This window comes from Vespula vulgaris, chromosome 13, assembly GCF_905475345.1.
Source record: "Vespula vulgaris chromosome 13, iyVesVulg1.1, whole genome shotgun sequence".
NCBI classification, from domain to species: domain Eukaryota; kingdom Metazoa; phylum Arthropoda; class Insecta; order Hymenoptera; family Vespidae; genus Vespula; species Vespula vulgaris.
The window spans coordinates 5,179,729-5,198,081 of NC_066598.1; the positions used below are offsets into that span (position 1 = coordinate 5,179,729).

The window sequence follows — 18,353 nt, forward strand, 5'->3', positions numbered from 1 at the left end:
TCGAGTATTGCAGAACGATAAATATCTCATACAGCGAGATCAAAGTGCCGCAGAACATATCTACATCAGTTAATTATACAAAACCCTGGATCGAAACTGATAATAAAGTTCATCGAAAGAATAATCAAATAATTTCTGAAAGCAAATGTCAGTAAGTAAAATAACATCTGAGGACAAATGTAGATAGCAGAACAATTGAATGGATAGATTAGTGTGAAAACTGGCTAGGTATGAAAGAAAGACAAAAAAGAACAATGTGTGCAAAACATAGATGTAGAGCACAGTATTATGACGTCGTACCGACCACATGACCGTAATTGGGCAGGTCATATTTGTATTTTAGTGAGTGTAACGAGAGTCGTCAGAGCAATTAGAGTTGTAATGTAATTAGAGTCGTAACGCGGTTTATTTATCTAGAGTTGAAATATTATAAAAAAACAGAATTGTTAATCGTTATAGCTTTATATTATGTGTTGTATCAACTATTTTTATTTGAATATATGTCTATATAATTATCCTTAATCACAATCACTATACAAAATACATTCGTCACCCTAGTCCCTTCTCTTTTATAAATTACTATGTAATTACTAATAAAAATGATACTATTCTATTTCTTACAACCAAAACTAAAAAAAAGAAAAGTTGAATTGTAACGTTTAAGAAGTTAGTTTTATCTTGAATAGTTTTGTAAATTCAGATTTATATTTTCCAATCATAATATACACTTATTAAAAATTTTATGGAAAAAAATGAGTCTCTACACAGAATAGGAAAAGACATGAAAATATGTAATCGATAAATTCCTTTTTATAAACTTAATACTTATCACATTTGATTCCAATAAGAAAGTCGAATTCTATACTATAATGCAAGTACAGTAACATGTCCACATTTTATTTAGAAAAACTTAGCAAAGATAACAGCAAATTCTTTTATATTTAACTCTTAATCAAGAGATCATGTTATACTACTACTCATACAAACTTAAAATTTTGCCATTGTAAATATGTTAAAAGATTTCCATGTATTCAGCTTTAAGGAGTAATTTTAAATTTAAAATATACTTAAAGAGTATTATATATTACAATTGACCAACCAATTTGATTGAATTAGAGAGCTATGTTCGCTAAGCCATTGCTAATATGTATCATCAATGTTTGATATGTTCAGGAGTGATCTGTTCCACTTAATAATGTCTCCAATAAAATACATTTGACAAATTTTCTCTTTATTATTAGGCATTTAAACGAAATTATATTCTATTTTCTGTGTTTGTTATTTTTGTTATGTGTTATAACTCTCTATGATTTGTAGATTTATTTCAACTATAATAAATATTCCTCTTATTTCTCTATGCATCAACCTATAAATTTTTATCCAAAAACGTGCGTACGTTTTTCTTCTGAAAAGAAATAATCCTTCTTCCTGATTGTTATATAACTAAACTCACTAGAGTATTTCTCCATCATTTGTATGTTTATATCTTATATGTTATATGAGTGATATACATAAGAAATTCTTCATTTATAAACTAAATGTAATTACTGTTGGAGAATACTGCTGGAGAGCAAAATCCTTTAAAGAAAGTCAAATGAATAAATAGAGATAATAAGCAATTAGATTTTTGAATCAAATTTGCATTTTCATTTGGTCTTTGATTTAGACTTTTATAGTATAATTTTAAATGATAATAATAAAAAACGTTGCAATTGCAAAAATATTCGATGATAATATTATTTACTTAATATTAACGACGTTAATAACAATCGTGATACCAATAACAACGATCGTGGTAACAACGATAATATAACAATTAGGATAATAATCTGATGAAAAAAAGTACATACCAATTGGATTCAATAGATATCATTAGCTTAGAAGCTGCCAAAGGAACCAGAAGATATAGAATATGTTCTTATGTAGGTTACTCTGAGAACCGGACTGCTGCTATTGTTGAAAATTATCAAGACCCCATGACAAACAGATGAGATCTGTATTTGTATCTGCTCCTGTTGCATCTGATTATTCTGTGTACTTGTTACTGAATACACACCAACAGATTAATGTAATATAGTAGTTGATGATAATGAGCATCTTCTTTCTTTTGTTATTGCTGTCAACATATTATAACTATGGAGAAGATCGAGATTAATATCAGAATAGAGAAATGAATGGATGACAAAGAATTCTTTATTTACTTCAGGCAAAAATTCTTACCTTTATAGAGATAATAAATTTTTAAATTGGAGTAAACATTACTATCTTTAAGCATTGGTCCATCAATAGCTTAAAAAGATCTAAAGAAATTTTTATAATTAGTGGAATAGGCAATAAATATATATATAAAAATAATTGGAATTATCGAATTTAACTCATATCTAATGATTCTTTGACTTACCCTCAAAAACATAATCTTGAACTGTAATTCTCCAGTTTCTTCATGTTCACACATCAAAAAAAAACTAAAATGTACTAAAAGTTTATCTGGGCTCAAAAAGCAAGGTGTCTCTAAGTCAATATCTTCAATTCAATCCCATACTTTCAATTTCCAAAAAAACAATTCACTGACATCACTCTTTCAAGTTTACCCATATCATTAATTTTGAGATGATTATTAATAAGACTATAAAGGATGTAAAGTACCAAACAAATTTTTTAAACATAACACTATAGTTACTACATTTAAAGGTTTTCAGATTGTAACACTTAATATCATAATCATTGTGTTTGTTAGAACAAACATAACTACATTTCTGTTGTGTTAATATAATAATAAAAACCCTACCTTGCAATTTCCATAGCCTTCCATGAAAGCTATGCTAGTTACTACAGAAAATTTTGTTTCTATTCTTCTTCATCTATTCTTATACACATAATCATCTCTTTAAAATTTTCTTCATCTCTTTAGAACACTTTTAGGATCAAAGACACCAATATCCTAGTTACAATATAGCCATAAACTCTTTAAATTCATTACTATTATAAAATGAAATGGGCAACATATTTACAGGAATCTAGGAGCAAGTACCTATGATACTTCTTGTCACCTTGATGTATAAGATGTAATTTCTGCTGGTTCTTATAGAAATTCGTTTCGGTTATTTTTACATAATGGGTCATAATGTCAATGAATCATCATTACCACTGTCTAATTCAATTGTGTATCAGAATATATTTCTCAATGTCTGTCTCGAAAGATATCTAATTTAAAATAATTTAAGTTTCATTATTTTATTATTTAATATAAAAATATAAATTTTTACCAAAATATTATAAAATACTAAAAAATATTATAAACATCAAGATAACACAAAAAATATTCAGATGAATCATATAAAATATATTTCTGATCATAAATATCTGGGTATTTGGATAGCCAACAAGTAGATAAGACTCTGATAATTTTTTTTATCTTGAAATAATCCCATATTCTCAAATACTTATATAATTGAAGTGCCTTAGTAATCAGTAGTAGCTTTAATACATATCAGAATTCATTAATAAGGGAAACAAAGTATTAAAAAAAGACAATATTACATAAGATTCATACATCATCACAGACAATTAGACATCAGTGTTGATATATTAGAATATCACTATTTACTTCTCCAACATTAAAATATAGAATTTAGAACAATAAAATAGGATCTAGTAAAATCACAACAAAAAAAATTTGCCAAGAAGAAAAGAGAAAACTCATTTATAGTCGCAGATATATGAATATAGAAAGTTAAAAATTTATTTTAAAAATATTTTTATTCTTGCTATTTAGATTAAAATTTTAATTAATTAATTTTCAAATCAATGGTGCATATATATAATTGGTTAAATATATATCAAAATTTTTTTGTAAGATTAGTAAAATCTAATAAATTAACTTCTAAATCAAGTAAAAATTTTTTTTTTTAATACAATGTTTCATAAATTAATTATTCATAAACTTGAAATTAATAATAAATTTTAAAATAATATATCTATAAGCTCTTGTGTCAATATTTTTCAAATATTCATCATATAAATTTTCAAAAATTATATATCTTAATTAATTATATTTCTTTTTCTTAGACATTCCTTTTACCTTTTCAAATTTCCTTTATTTCCAGCTATCATTCTTCAAATTGGCAGTGCAGCTTCTTCTATGATTCTTCATTATAGATGCTATATTTTCTAGACTTCTAGCTATGATCCTTTTTCATTTTCTTTAACTAAGAAAATTAATAAAGACAAATTTTTCTTTTTCTTCAGAAAATTAAATTCTAAATTCTCTTTCATAAAAATTTTGCGAACAGATTTCTTTCTACAATTTTTTATAAGCACATGTATAAATACTTTAAGAAGGATAAGAGAATAGAGCTGTTAAGAGATTCAAGGAATACGACTGTATCATGCCACTTTCTTCAGATCTCTGTTCATATTAGTCTGAATCTTATGCTTCTACCTCTCTTAGTCCAATATCAAGAACTGTTTTCTGTACATATGATATAGTTAAACTAAAGAAGTAAAATAGTTATTTCAATTTTTAACTTTCTAATCAAGGACAAGGAAACAAAGTGAATCAAAAAAGAGAAAAAAAATAGATCTTAAGAAAATATCAATACTCAAAATAATAATCTTGTCGTACAAAAGTCTGATATAAAAGAAAGTATCCTATCTTTATATTATCCAGTTGCTCAGTTATCCGAACAATATTTGAATTTTGAGAATTTTTCAAACCTTGGATTATTTCACATAAATTCACATAAATTAGTGATAAATCCTAGCCTGCAATAATTAATAACAATTAATACTTTTCTATAAGCCAGGATAATGATGAGAACAAAGCATGTTTTTTTTTCTATTTACCTGCTCGTCATTTAGAACACTGTTCATAATGAATATTTTGTATTGTATTTTTTAAGATATATTTGACAAAGAAAGAAAAAATAGAAAAAAATTACGCTGAGAAAAAGAACACAGGAAAAAACTGTTATTGTGCCTTTACACGACAATGCCTTTTGAATGAAAACACGTACTTCTCTCTCTCTCTCTCTCTCTCTCTCTCTCTCTCTCATTCTCTCTCTCTCTCTCTCTCTCTCTCTCTAGTGTAATATATATGTATAAAAAAGAGATGTAATACAATAAAAGTATGGCAAATTACATATTTTATAATTCTTCACTCTGTTAGTAAATTCATTTCTATTAGTCGATAAATCTACGTTCATTCGCCGATTTTCTTTTCGAATCCAATTGGACCAATCATGTTACTATATATATTTCTTGTTTAGCAAAGACTATCAACTAGTTGGTAAAATAAGTAATATATATATATATATATATATATATATAGAGAGAGAGAGAGAGAGAGAAAGTGAGAGAAATATTAATTATATATATTTTGTGTGTGTGTGTGTGTGTGTGTGTGTGTGTGTGTGTGTCTAAAAAATATATATATACATATACATAATTTTATTTTATGAATAATCTTTATTTTTAATTAGTGATGCTTGAAACTATTAAATTAATAAAATTTTCCCTTTATATTTCTCATTTTAATTATAATTTTTGTATTAGAAAATATATGTAAATATATACATATTTACATATAGAAAAAAAATATACATGTTTATACATACTTAAATATATACATATTTTTATATATAAATTCGATTATTGTAGAATAAAATAAAATAAAGTATATTTTATATATTCATTTAAGAGTGAGATCTGTCTATATTTGAAAATATAATTTAACGAATATATATAGGATACAACACTTGACATGACAATTGAAATGAAGTATGTTACATAAAAATTTAATTTATACCAAAATAGCATGGTTTTCAGTAAGATAACTTGTATTGATAAACTCTACCAACTAAAATTAAAATTATTCAATGATACATTGAATAATTAAGTAATTAATGTCATAAGAAGTTAATTTTTGAAAAATTAAAACAATATTTCATTAATTATTTAGCTTAAGGACAGTAAAGATAATTAGATTTTAAATGAAGTTATGTGATCCAAAACACAGTAAATCTCTAGAAATTTTCGATTTAGTAACATGAACCAAGAATCCTCGTATTTTTCTAAAAATCCCCCAAAAAAACAAGGATATTTAACCAATGGCATTGTTTATATTTTAAAAGATATTAGGTTTATCTGTATTCACATTTATATTTAGATATTAATATATTATAGGAATAAGAAAAAATTATTATATCACTACAAGTAGTTTCAAAATTTATTTAAAAGTTTACAAATTCACTTTTCAATTTCATTTTTCAATAATGTCAGTTTTACCGACAAGACAACCAACATTTTGAAATAGAATGATAATAGTAAGCAATTATAGTAATACTAACTTATTTTTACCTTTTATCATATTAGTTAAGAACAAATCTGTTATAGTTTTTTTTTCATAATTTTCATAACTCTATTGTAATTTTTTGATAAAGCTACAAATGTGTAATCTAGGTTTTAATAACATCCTTTTTTATATTTCCTCTTATAAAAAATATATGAAGTATTAAATGTATTAATTCAATAATTAAATATTCTTAGATTTAATCAAACTATAGATTTCCCATATGTATAATGTTTCTGATAATTAATTTGTATCGATATTTGATCTTTTATAATCAAATGAGGAATGAAATATTATAGTAGGTTATTTTTCTTTAGCGTGTTGTTGTTAAACCTGATGCTTGCAAAAAATATTGTAATTAGATATATGTATTTGTTTCAGATCATTTAAGATACAGGACTAGAAGAGGGGCAGTCTATCCTATTAATAGAGATAGGTAAAAAAACTTATTACATTTTTAAATGATTTCAATGACAATATCCTTAATAATATTCTGACAAATTTGAGCATTATTTTAGAATATCTATTACATCATTCGATTGGATATTAAAGTTGGTGCATCCAAAAATTATATTTTGATGGGATGATTTTGTTGAAAATCTGGTTAGGATTAAAGAACACTTTGAATTAATTGTTATCATGACAATGGCTGAAGCCAGTAAATGGCCTCAATCACATTCATCTCTACTAGCAAAAATAAACATTTTTGTTTTTAGCTTTGTTTATGGCTCTCATTGCTGCTTTGCTATAAATATCTGTATTGAAATATATTGATTCAATTTTATCATGCTCCTTATCTTGCCGTTATTCTCGCTGTTTACAGTTTTATTATACATTTATAATTATATCTTTAGATCAAATAATAATTAAAAATATATATATATATATTTATATTGAAATAAATATAATTATATTGAGATTAATCAATTACTTATTAATTAAACATTAATAATTTATCCTTAATATAATTAGATAAGAAATTTAAACAATATATAAATTTCTTATTTAAATATCATTTAGATTAGTATTTGTTAGAAATTGTATTCAAAAGTAATCAATGCGCTCTCATATTTTCTGGTATAAATGCTCCTTTTTCTGTTTATTTTTCCTCTTCTTTTACCTGCATGTAATGTAATCAAGTGTACTGTTTTTTAATATTAAAGACAACATTAAGAAACAGTACACTTATTGTAATAAGTACTTATAATATATCATATTGTGCTTTACTAATATCATTTATCGAATCTTTTAATAAATTTAAAAAAAAAGGTTTACGAATCAAGATTAATGTATCAAAAGTTGATTACGTGATATACTTTAGTTAAAACTAAATACTAACCTCTAAACATAAATTTAATTATATGCATTTTACATATTAAGAAATTAAAAAATTGGATCATAAATCATGGAAATTATAAATGAAAAGTTTTATTAATTTGTAATGATTTACAGAATTATACTAATAGAATTATAATTAAGAATGAAAAAAAATAGCTTTGATATTAATTAAATAATCAAGATTGAGAGGTACTTGCATTGATCTTATTATTCATATTAAAAAATGAATCTAATATGAGATTAAGAAAAGCAAAATATCCAATGATGTATAGAAACAATTAATAGATGAATCAAAAAGTTTATTAAAAAAAGTAGTTCTATACAAAAGTAGTTCAGTACAAATAATATTATCTAATGGAATATGATGCTAACATATTAAATTAAATATAGTATTGATTATATGTGGATTAGTTCAATTGTCAAAGTCACATTGATTATTGCCTGTATTCTTTATTGGCAACTAGGACCAATTCCACTCATAAGTTTGATCATATTTTTGTTTTTTATCCCTTTTCAAGATGAGTATGGTTCAGAGCAGAGATGATTTTAATGCTTCTGACATTAATTTCACCGAGTTTGTAATGGAAAAATAGGAACTGGAAAAGAAAGAATAATCAACGTATGAAGGGAAAATCAAAGATTCCAGAGGTTGGGAGAAATAATAACGACAAAAACGTTCACTTCTTCGAGATTTTTGTATGGCGATCAGTCGTAGCCTTAAATAATTAAAAGAAATGAATGAATAGATTTAATGTGTAATATTAATGTTAATTAAGTTTTCTTATTAGCTATTTATCATCTTTTTATTTTCAGAAGTTGATTGACTGATATTCAAACATATAAGTACAATATTTTAAACCAAGAAAATTGGATTATTCGCGATCATGATCCCATTTTTCCTCTTTTTGATGGACATTGTAGTTAATGATGTTGAACTAGTGATCATACAAATGATTATGGTCATGAACATGATATAGAGAGGTAAAACAAACGATTGAGATAGAAAATCTGATTTCGAGCCCAGTCAGAAGAATTCTCAAGTACAATCATTTATAGAAAATATCAATGTTGAATAACAATCCAAAATGCAAACCACTGAAAGATTAGTCAAAGTACTGTCTTCTCGAATATAAAAGCGTGACATTGTGAACTGATGGAGAACTATACCTTTTAATAAATATAACATTCATGATCACTCTAACAAATAAAATTGGTATTGTTAATCATATTGGTTTCCGAAAATGAACTTTGATTGTTTTCTGATTATCTATCAGAGGAAAAGAAATTTATAAGGAAAAAACTGGTAAAATATCAGCAGAATAATTCACATGATTTTTTTTAAAGAAATCATTATTATTCCTCAAGAATCATTTTTCTTTATCAGAAGTTTCTGACTTAATTTAAATATATTTGAAGAATCCAATTATATACTTTACCAAGCCTTACAAGAATTTACAAATTTAATCATCTTTATATTCTATCTATATTTTAATTATATGATACAACAAATTGATGCTACAATGGCAACAACACTCATGAAAATTGTAGAAATAGTAAAAAAATTTTTGATTCCTTCCTGAAATGTTTCTATATTTTATCTAATGTTTATATCTTTTTTGTTTTCAAAGTTATTTTATGATCAATTGCCATCACAATTTTACATTTGAAAAAAATCAATATATTATTTATAAAAATATATAGAATATACTACTTCTATTATTTTCAGAGTTATGAAAATACTTGATATAATATACTCAGTTCATTTTTTATTAGAGTATTCTAAATATTAATCTTCATATCTGAAAATAAATATTACTCCATACTTTTATGATATTATTATAAAATAATAATAAATAACTGAATTTCCTTAGATTTCGTAAAGTTGAGCATTTTAATTATTATCATATGCAGAGTATCCCATACAATTAGAGCAGGCTGTATCTCCTAAACACTTGAAAATAGAAAAAATATTATAAGTTAAAATTAAGTAGTACTAAACAGTGCATAATATGTATATATTTTGTATAATACAATATTAACATATTTATACACTAAACTTGTACATCAAAAAGTTATTGTAGTTGAAAGTTTTCTAAATTATTTTGGTCTATTGGCAAATGCTTTAGAATATGTTAATCATTAATATTAACGTAAGATTAAGATTTCCATTAGTAAATATAAGAAATAGTTTAGTGAGTCGATATTTCAAAATTATGATATTCACAAACAATGAAACAGTTATATGTTTATTTTGTTTAGTAAACAGAATCAAAATGGCGCTGAGATTGCAAAGCTATATTCTAATCAATAACGATCTTTGCATTCCTATTTTTACAAATTGGAATTTAATTTTTTCTAATACAGCAACTTTCACAAATCAAAACTCGTCGACTTGTTACATAGACCATGGAATTATAAGGAATTTGCTGACAAGCAAATTACAATAACAGTTGATCAGGTCGCATCTGAAGTAGCTCAATAAGAAAGTATATTGAGCATTTGGTATGCTTTCTTATCCCCAATTGATTGTTCCATGAAGATATAAGAAAGTATCTTATCGTTGCAATGATTGAATTTAATTAGAATATAATAAAGTTTTCTATTACTAAATACATGACGGTTTAATTTCCTCCATTTTTAATAATATTTAAATAAAGAGACCTTGCTCTAGCCATCGTAAAACCTCGATATTATTATTTTTAAAATAAATTCTTACAATCTTAGTGCTATGCATGCTTACGTTATCATGCTGAAATGTAAATTTTTCTTCACTTATCTGTTCCGCATGTGTTGTAATTTTTTCATTTATAAATTGTACATAATCTATACTCTTCATTTTCCCATTTATAAATCTTTCTGAAGTTAAATTAAATTAAATATAAAATCTTATCTTTCATTAGTAATATATATATATATATATATATATATATATATATATATATATATATATATATTATAATTGCACAGAATAAACACACTTAAATATATATAATGTTCTTCACTTTCACTGCATTTGTAGAGATGTTATTAAGATTTAAGAATTTTTCATTTTTGATAAAAGTAATTCTATATAAGTTCCGAAATATATTAACTAATGAAATATGTAAAGTATTTCAGATATGCTAGATAGTATGCTAGCGTGGGTGAGCACGGTTGGGACTAACCTTAAACCGAGAGTTAGATAATGATAATAGAACCGGATGTACTTAATAGGGAAGATCTTCGTATATTAAGCAAATAAACAATCATCTCTATTTATTAAAATGCATAACTATATAATAGTTTAACCAATTATTCTAAATTAATTATTCTAATTTTTGTCTGGTGGGGTCTTTGGGTGTGGACCTTTTGCCGGGCTCGTTTCTTTTGATTTTCCTTTTTTTCTTTCCTTATCTTTCTCTCCTTTTCTCTTCTCTTTTTTTCTTATCTCTTTTTCTCCTTATCTCTCTTTTTCTCTTTTTCTTATTTTCTCTTCTTTTGTTTTTTTTTCTTCTTTTCTTTACGACGAACAGGATAGATTAAGAAGAACACCTACGCATGCGTTGGGATTAATTCTACCGTGGACTAATTTTATTGTTTAAAATTTCAAATAGAAGATCGGTCTTGTTAAAAATTGATGCATGAAGCCTACCAATGTTGCGACGGTCTAGCTATCTGTAAGCGGGGATTTACCCTGCTCCAGTTAGCATTAGGATTTAACTTTTCTGTAAGTGACATATTACCCCGGTATCATAAATTTTTTAGATAAAATAGTAGTAGAGTCACCGTTATTCTAATTCCCATGCGCATGTCAAAATACAAGCATGAGTGTTCACAGGTACGATAAAAGTTCTACTGTGAACTTCATTTTATTGTTTGAAATTCAAAAAACACAATCGGCCATGTTTGTTAGTGATGATGACGTTTTCGTTGTATGACGATTCTGCTAGGTGTAAACGGGAACTTACCCTCCTCCAGTTAGTATTGGGACAAATTATCCCGATATCGCATAATTAGAATAAAATCATAGTAGTGGGTTTCCAAATACAGCAACCTCCACGTGGTGAGACTTGGATCAGTATTACTTACTTGTATATTGAGTACTACCGGGTGAATGACTGCATATATCAGTGTATTTTCAAAATCTTTTCCATTAAATTCTGATTAAACATTAAAATATTATCACTTTATGTTGCTAATAATATTTGCATAAATTAATAGATTGGATATATCAGAATTCTATGGACAAATGTATTCTATGGATAAAGTATATAAATTTTTTATTAAAATCAAGATTTTATCGATTATTTGATGGAAAATAATAATTAGTGAATATATACTTATATATTATATATTATTTTTATAAAAATTAAAATATTAGTTTATTTCCATACTATTTATGAAATAAAATTTCTAGCATTGTTTATTTTTTTAGTGATACCACGCAATTTTCGTATTAATTATATTTACTATCTTTTATATATTTGTATAGACACGCCAACGTTACAAAAGGATATAAATGTGGGTAGATGAAAAGTGTGAGTACATATCTATTTACAGTTTCCATTCTAACTTATACTAATCCAATCCTTATGTTACTTGCGAATGGATGCAACTTATGCAAACTTATTGACTGATACAATAGACGCATGGTAATGACAATGTTCTCTCCTTACATTTGTAGTTCATATTTTATCGATACCAGTCGCTGAAGTGACACATGCTTCGAGCAAATGGTGACGAACTGTCTTAAGAGATAGGAAGAAGACGAAAAAAATGACTTGAAGCCGTTCTTTCTGTCGGGGTTTTAAACGAATGTTGCTGTTCCACGAGTTTACGAAGACTTCGGAGAACGATTCTTTACCAATTACAAGAAACCAGTGAGCAAGACGAAAACATAGAGGGAGGGAAAGAAAAAGAGATAGGGAAGTTATTTGGAAGAGACAACAAAGAATCGTCGTCAACTTGGCGAATGTTTCGTAGCTTCGCCGATGTAAAACTACAAAATTTCTCACGTCTTGCGATATACGAAGGAACTTTCTTCTTTCTTCAAGATAATCCCTTTGAAGAAAAAAAGAAGTAGAAAAGACGGGAAAAAAATTTTTTCTCTTCGTTGATATCAAGCGCAGCTTTAAAGGTAACGTTTCGCGCCTCATCGTTTTTCCTCTCTCTTTTTCTTTTCCTTATTTTTCTTTCTTTTTTCCGTTGTTTTCTTTTTCTGCAAAAGTGTAATCAGAAATAATATTATATCATGCGCTACATGGAATTTTTTTGTTTACTCGTCACTACTGTTGATATTCTTGAATTTACATCTTTTTCATCGATCTTCATAGACATAAGGAAAAAGAAAAAACCAAGGATAAGAAAAGATAGGAAAGAAAAGAAAGAAAGAACATTAAAATTCAAAGGAATAAAAGTCGTTCATTGTTAAGTTTTATAATTTTCCTATTCTTGTTCTTTACAAGCATTCCTGTAAAAAAAATTCTTCTAATTATAGTAGTAGTGATTATAATAGTTCTAATTATGGTATTTTGGAAGCAATAGTATTAACTTTACTAGTATAGTAAAGTAGTTCCAAGTATAATAGTTCCAAAAAAAGTAACTTCAGTTATATTAGTTTTAAATAGAATAGTGCAAATTATAGTTATTCCAGGTATGGTAGTTGTAGGTATAATAGTTACAAATATTGTGATTCCAGGTACAGTAGTCTCTATAATATATCCATAATAATAATAGACTGTAATATAAGTAGCCATGTTGTAATTAATCATACTGTAAATAGCTGTATTAAAATTAGCAGTACAATAATTAGCTATTACTTGTAATATTATAATAAGACGTATTACAATTATCCGTACTATAATCAATGGTATCATGATTAGTGCAATTATAGTTGAAACTACTACAATAAGTACTGCTACCTGGAAGTACTACATTTCAAATTACTACACTTCAAATTACTATATTTGCAATTATTATATTGGAACTATTATATCTGAAATTTCTATATTTGTAATCACTATATTAAGATCATTATATTGTTACTCTATACTATACTCCGAAAGATATTGTACTTGAAGCTATTATACCTGAAGCTACTGTAATTGTAACTATTATACTTGGAGCTATTATATTAGCATATTTAAAATTGGTATATTTGCAACTACTTTAAATGGAACTATACACATATACACACGCGCACGCGCACACACAGCATGCATTTATAATTGTTATATTTACAACTAGTACACCTGAAACAACTATATTGACATTATTACACTTGAAATCATTATACTCAAAATATTTCTGACGTATATTAATGAACAATTTGACCATATATATGTGGAATGCAAATGAATTAAAAAGAAGAATAGAAGAAATGATAGAAGAATATTTGAATATAAATAATATCATTATATTACATAAATGAAAATAAATATAAACACATCATGAAACTCAAAATCAAAAACTATATACTGATAAGAGTGGGTTTCTCATTTTTATCAAGCTACTTAAATATGAGTTTATTGCAGCCTAAATGAATAGCTTACATGTCAGAAAAATAAAAAAATTAAAACAAAAATACTCTGTATTTCCATTTTTTTAAAGAATTAGAGCATTTGTGCTTACTAATTATAAATTACTAGTGGGTGTATAAGCTTTTTCTCTTTTACCACAGAATTTAAGAAGCGCCTACAAACTTTTTCCATTATTGAAAAATGTCGAAAACAGTATTTATGTCAATGAAAACAAGTGTAATTCTTGATTGATTTTGACAAATAAGATCTCATTTTAAAGACGGAGGATCTCACTTTTTTGAATTTTTTAAAAAGCTTTACATTTTTCAATAAACTATTCTCGAAAAAATACTATTTTTTAACACGACTTTTTTTAAAGAAAATAAATAGATCTAATAATAGATCTATTTATAGATATAATATATTTTATATAATATTCTGTTACAGGTAAAACTAAAAATATCAAATTTGAGCTTTAAAAATTATTCGAAAAAATAATAGTAAATTATTACACGTGAAAATTAATGTTAGCAATTACGAAATCATATTATTCAGACTTAATATTAAAAACTTGCCAATTTAAGGAATATAAACAGAAATGTACAAGAAACGCTGTAAAAATTTCCACATAAAGAAAAAAGAAAATTATTATTTAAAGTAAATTCCAGAAATGTCAGGGTGATAAAAAAGGGATAATCTTTATAAATAGATTTTATGTACTATTAGAAGAAAATTAATCAGACACTGAAATTGGTCTACAAGGAAAACATCAAAATAAGTTAACACAAATCTGGGACAAAACTAGCAACAACCATAAACAGGTTACTTCTACTAGTATTGCATAATAATATAAAAATGTCAAGCTGAGAGATGTTAAACTCTCTAATTAAAGAGAATAAAATATTATCTGAGAGAAACTGAGATCTTTGCAACACAAAGGGAATTCATTACACAGGTACATTTTTAAAATATGTGTTAGATGTCACACTTTTTCATAGAAGTATGATACCTTTGTAATTAAAGCTTTTCATAAAGAAACAGAATCAAATCTTATAATGTAATTAAAGAGCTGAAAAAACGAGGATTTAAATCCAGCGACAAGAACCTTATGAAAATATAATCAGAGTCTTGTTTATAAACACAATGTCAATAGAAGTACAACTTGATCAAGTCAGAAAAAAGATGAGAACCTTTTCTACTTATGCTATGTTTCTTGGAAAATCTCTTAGAAAAACTATATTACACAACGACGAATCTCTCAATGCTACAAATATAAAAAACAGAGGCGAGTGACAAAATAAATAATATAAAAATATGTTTACTACGAATATCAAAATAAAATGAAGTAGAAAGGTTAAAATGATACGTATGGATTCAAATATACAAATAGATTGTATATTAATATTTATTTACAAAGGACAATATAAAATTGTAGCAATAACAGGAATATATAACCTCAACAATGAGAATAGCGCCCCTACAAAGAAACAGTAATAAGGGAAATTATAAATTCAAACAATAATAATATCAACGATTTAATAATTCGGGTAGGTAAAAAATGAAAAATGGATGCAATTAAGGAAAGTACTACTACCAAAAAACGAAAACGAATAGAAAAGCACATTAATACAAGCATAATAATGAGATTAAAATACAAATCAATATTGAAATAGTCCATTGAAATACAATTCGCATTAATTTATTCTCCGTTTAATTTTACAACAAAATTTGTTTTCAGTAATAGGGAGTAATAACCAAACGAGGTTTTTTCCTTTCATATAGCTAATAAGTGATGCGAAGTTCGAAATAAAAATGATACTTTATCGTCAGTGACAATGTGTCATGAGCACCAATGTAAAATGCTGTTTAAAACAAAAATATCTATGGAATATAATATAGTGCAGGAAAACTCATTAAATTTATGATATAAAAGACTAGATCCTATAAATAAATATCATCAAGAATATCAGTAAATTAAATATGGTAAATGGAATGACAAATAAGGAAAAGACTGAATTTTTCTGTAGAGCTTGTATTTGGGAAAGCAATCAAAAGATAGCATTAAGCACAATGGATAAAGCAGAAAAATCGAAAGTGATGATTCACTTTGATATATGTGGTTCGATTAATGTAAAAACTATGGATCATGCACGTTATTTCTTATTATTTAATACTGTTCATCACTCTTGATTCTATAATGATTTATGCCAACAATGAGAACAGGTGTAATTCTTAACCTATTTTGATGAACATGGTCTCATTTTAAAAATGAAGGTTTAATCTAGGATCCTTTTTTTTAATTTTAAAAAAAGCTTTATTTTCTTCGAAAAAAAAAATCGTATCAGTAAATGATATTTTTTCAAGAATAATTTATTTACAAATATAAAGCTTTTTCAAACATTCGAAGAAGGGATCTCAGAATAAACTTTTATCTTCAAAATGAAATTATGTTTTCAATCTTTAAAATTGGTCAAGAATTATACCTGTTCTGATTGTGACATAAATGCTGTTTTCAACATTTTTCGTGAAGAAAGAATTTTGTACTGTGGTGCCCTTTAAAATTTGTGGCAAAAGAGAAGAAACTTGTATCTCCACTACAGATTTTCATATAAATGGTTGGTATATATTTTAGTATATGTTTTGCTTCTATGAAGTAATGATTGCCTCTCTCTCTCTCTCTCTCTCTCTCTCTCTCTCTCTCTCTCTCTGTGTGTGTGTGTGTGTGTGTGTGTGTGTGTGTGTGTGTGTGTGTGTGTGTGTGTAAATAGGTGATGCACTGATTCTTTGACGATTTCAATTTTAAATGAAAAAAATATATCTTTTATGATGCTCATATGAAGAAGCTAAACGGAGAGATTGCTCATTAATAAACTTCGGATAGATGATCCTATAGCAAAAATACGTATGCAATTGTTCATATCAATGGATTTAAATTTCTAAAATATCGTTAAATTTTGAAAAAATTTGTAGTTTCTTTTATATTGTATAAATTAGAAACGTAGAGATTATAAATAATATGTAGCATATTGGCAAGCATTTATATTCAGCAATGTGTAGCATATTGGTAAGAATCTAATTTAAGAATCGTAAGTTCGAAACTAAGAAATATTCTGGTGATTTATTTTTATTATATTGATGTAAACAAAAATAATCAACTAACTTATTCCTTTTTTCGTTATCTGATATTTTAATAAGGTATTACTACCCTTTCTCTTATACTTATTTCTTCCACTGATGATTGTATGTTTTGCTATGATCTGTGCTAGATAGTTGTACAATATGGTTTGATAACAAATGCATATAAAGTACTTATATTTATCAATTATTTTTTCAAAAATAATAATTAGTACATATACACTTATATATTCTATACTATTTTTATAAAAATCAAAACAAGAGTTCGTTTCTTACGAGATTCTTCTCCAAGCACTTTTTTTTATAGTTTCCTGTTTAGGAGTAATCCATCTTATATTATTTTTATTATTAATATTATTACTATAATAATACATAATATAATATAATAAAATAAGTATATATATATACTTACTATTTTATATATACATACACACCTATATATATATAGTAAAATAAGTAGTCACTAATCATTATTGATAAAATATTCGACAAAATCTTGTTTTTTATTACAAATTTATATACTACTTATAATATTATATGTGCTAATTATATTTATTATTCTTTATGAATTTGTCATGATACAAATGTGTACCAACATACGAATCACTACAAAACAAATACTATTATCAAAAATACAGATGAGAATGAAAAGTGTGAATTCACAGCACTAACTATTTACTTTAACCTACATAAAAGCGATTGTTATGTACGGATGAGAGGATATCCAACAAGCTTCTACGCTATATAGGTATGCTATATAGATAGATGCATGATAAGAACAGCGTTCTCCGTTTGGGCTTGTAATTTATACTTGGCGTTGGTCACACACGCTTTGAGCGACAAGTAATGAAAAACCTTAAAAAAAACTTAGGTTTTTGTTCTATTTTCTACGCCACAAATCGAAAGATATGGTCATTTAGGAAATTTATAAGTAAATTTAAAGAATATGATTAATACACAGAAAAACTAACAACAAAATACAGACATTATAGTCTGACAACAGAAATAAATGTATGTCAAGAGAATTTCAAGAT

General features: G+C 25.9%; 3 long non-coding RNA genes across 6 annotated transcripts; 2 read left to right on the forward strand and 1 right to left on the reverse strand.

Moving 5' to 3' along the window:
- Positions 1–374: 374 nt before the first annotated feature.
- On the reverse strand, positions 375–5,026 carry LOC127068300 (uncharacterized). 2 transcript variants are annotated; one of them, XR_007782898.1, is made up of 8 exons: positions 4,846–5,026; positions 4,717–4,764; positions 4,082–4,208; positions 3,032–3,204; positions 2,402–2,941; positions 2,221–2,300; positions 1,851–2,133; positions 375–1,578 (listed from the first exon to the last, which is right to left on the reverse strand). It is a non-coding gene; the product is annotated as an uncharacterized LOC127068300 (long non-coding RNA). The 2 variants fall into 2 exon arrangements; XR_007782897.1 differs by having other exon boundaries at positions 2,402–3,204.
- A 1,164-nt stretch (positions 5,027–6,190) lies between these two features.
- On the forward strand, positions 6,191–9,187 carry LOC127068594 (uncharacterized). Of its 2 annotated transcripts, none has more exons than XR_007783056.1 (4): positions 6,191–6,323; positions 6,731–6,785; positions 8,206–8,383; positions 8,501–9,187. It is a non-coding gene; the product is annotated as an uncharacterized LOC127068594 (long non-coding RNA). The 2 variants fall into 2 exon arrangements; XR_007783055.1 differs by having other exon boundaries at positions 8,206–8,335.
- Positions 9,188–11,517: 2,330 nt separating this feature from the next.
- LOC127068299 (uncharacterized) lies at positions 11,518–16,483 on the forward strand. 2 transcript variants are annotated; one of them, XR_007782896.1, is made up of 4 exons: positions 11,518–11,729; positions 12,159–12,204; positions 12,351–12,803; positions 14,632–16,483. It is a non-coding gene; the product is annotated as an uncharacterized LOC127068299 (long non-coding RNA). The 2 variants fall into 2 exon arrangements; XR_007782895.1 differs by lacking the exon at positions 14,632–16,483 and having other exon boundaries at positions 12,351–14,618.
- Positions 16,484–18,353: the final 1,870 nt, after the last annotated feature.